Genomic DNA, 2,259 nt, shown 5'->3' with positions numbered 1-2,259 from the left:
TGTAGCGAGTAAAACTCTAACACAGAAAAGACCTGTCTATGCTGCCCCAGAACGCCTCGTTAGAGATTTCTCTTTTTCTTCCTGGGTACAGTGACGTGACCATACCCAAATGGACCCATTGGTCCAAATGGATCAATCCGTGGAGCTCCTCACACACACACACACACTCTCTCAGCGGCAAAACTGACACGCTGGGGGTGTGCTAGTGGTGCTCCCACGCAGCAAGCAGGAAATTAACCCAGCTCACACTGTCCGCTCCTCGCAGCAGCGAGCCGCGCAACGTCCCGCCAACACGGCACCCAGACCCCACGCAGCATTCTCATCTGTTTGTCATTGCTGGTGTCATTTTCTGGTTGCTAACGCCATGGTAACACATAATCACTGATGTTCCGCTGTAACAGTGGTGGACTCATCAGAACAGAGTGGGCGAGCTGACCAATCAGAGCACAGTGGGCTCACAGGGAGGGAAGTGCGGGTGCTAGTGGAGCCTCGCAGATGGGGGTGCTGCAGCCCCCTCGGCACCCCTCCCTTCCCGCGTCCATTTGCGATGTCTCACTGTCTCGCAGATCCCACGCAGCAAGCAGGAAATGAACCCAGCTCACACTGTCCGCTCCTCGCAGCGAGCCGCCCAACGTCCCGCCAATACGGCACCCAGACCCCACGCAGCATTCTCATCTGTTTGTCATTGCTGGTGTCATTTTCCGGTTGCTAACGCCATTGTAACACATAAACACTGATGTTCCGCTGTAACGGTGGTGGACTCATCAGAGCACAGTGGGCTCATAGGGAGGGGGGGCAGGAGCTCCAACAAGCCGTGTAGGACAAAGAGTGAATACACATACTATACAGAGATGCTGTATGAGAAACCAATGTGAGTTTGGAAAATTGCACAATATAAATCTATTCTAGTAGACCTCAACAATGGAATTATGATCAGTAGAAATGGCCATGACATGGGACCTTTAATATTTTTTTAAGAGTAATACTTACTTATTATATGTTCTGTCTCTCTTATAGCTCCTACCTGCTTCAATGTCTGTCTGTAGCTATTTGCATTGTACGTGCTGTGTGTTGAGATGAAGACCACTCCAAAGCCCTTTGGTGAAGACTAAGTTTGTTCTGGAACCCCTTCAGCTAGTTTTGATTCATTTTCGAAACCTTTTGAGATCAATTGAGATGTACTCTTACAGGCTCATTTTAAAGAGGACACAGCAGGGGGAGATTACAAAATATGTTCTAAGTGTTGCACTTCAGTGAGCAGCTCCTACTCACAAATGTCCCCTGTTTCAGAAAGCGGATTTATTGGAAAGTCTTAAATGTGTTAACCCTAAACCTAAGAAAACTCTTGGTTTTCATTTCCAGTAAGAGAGGTAATTTAAACTCCTGGTCAGTTACCATGGTAACGGTGACTCTGTGAACCCTACCTGCTTGCTGGCAGGTTTTAGACAACATCCCGAGTTCCTCTCTGACTCTTCCCTGATTCAGAGCCAGACCGTTTTATTTTCCGTTCCTTCAGTCACTATCATGTTGAGGCATGTTTATTAGCAGAGGTTTACCGTATGTCAGAATCAAAATCCAGGTTAAATATAAGAATTGCTATTACTCTTCGATCTTTTTTATTATTATTGATATTCCGTTTCTGCTCCTTGTGTTTTAACTCTTTCAGATTGAACCTGAGCAAATACATTCAAAATATATTTTGATAATGTGTAATGTAGGGTCTAATTCACAGTCAGATTTCAACACTTGGAGGACATTTAAGTCTTGTAAATTATGAATATAGACAACATTGAATACAATTATGTTGTATCAACTATTCATGCATCAATATCTCAGCATCTTCTGGATTAAAATGGAGGCTCTGATCATTTTTTATTTAACTCAGAGCTCAGGTTTATGCTCAGAGACTAATAAACCTGCTTTTTGAAACAGGCCCCAGGACATACTTTTCTGTACGCTGAATGCATTACATTGCACTGCTGTTCAGTCTTTGGCAACAGTTGGATTTTTTTGTATTAAACATTTTCAAGATTTGATTTAATGACTATTTAATCATTTGAAATGGAGCCTTGCAAATAATTGATTTTTCAATGTTCATAAATATTACAACAGCATAAAGAGATGTTTTGTCATTAGCCACGTATTTGCACTATTAATCTTCACTGAGTTAAGTCTTCTCACGAAAAGCAATATAAAGCAATACAACTGATATCACATGCTTTCAAAAGGCGATAACATGTATGTAGTAGAGCTAAAGCT

General features: G+C 43.0%; 1 protein-coding gene across 1 annotated transcript in view; it reads left to right on the top strand.

The window, feature by feature from the left end:
• LOC117548550 (brain-specific angiogenesis inhibitor 1-associated protein 2-like) overlaps positions 1 to 2,259 on the top strand; it is a 55,053-nt gene that overhangs the window by 32,491 nt on the left and 20,303 nt on the right.

The sequence above is a fragment of the Gymnodraco acuticeps genome, unplaced genomic scaffold, assembly GCF_902827175.1.
Source record: "Gymnodraco acuticeps unplaced genomic scaffold, fGymAcu1.1, whole genome shotgun sequence".
NCBI classification, from domain to species: Eukaryota; Metazoa; Chordata; class Actinopteri; order Perciformes; family Bathydraconidae; genus Gymnodraco; species Gymnodraco acuticeps.
This window is presented reverse-complemented; position numbering and strand designations above follow the sequence as displayed.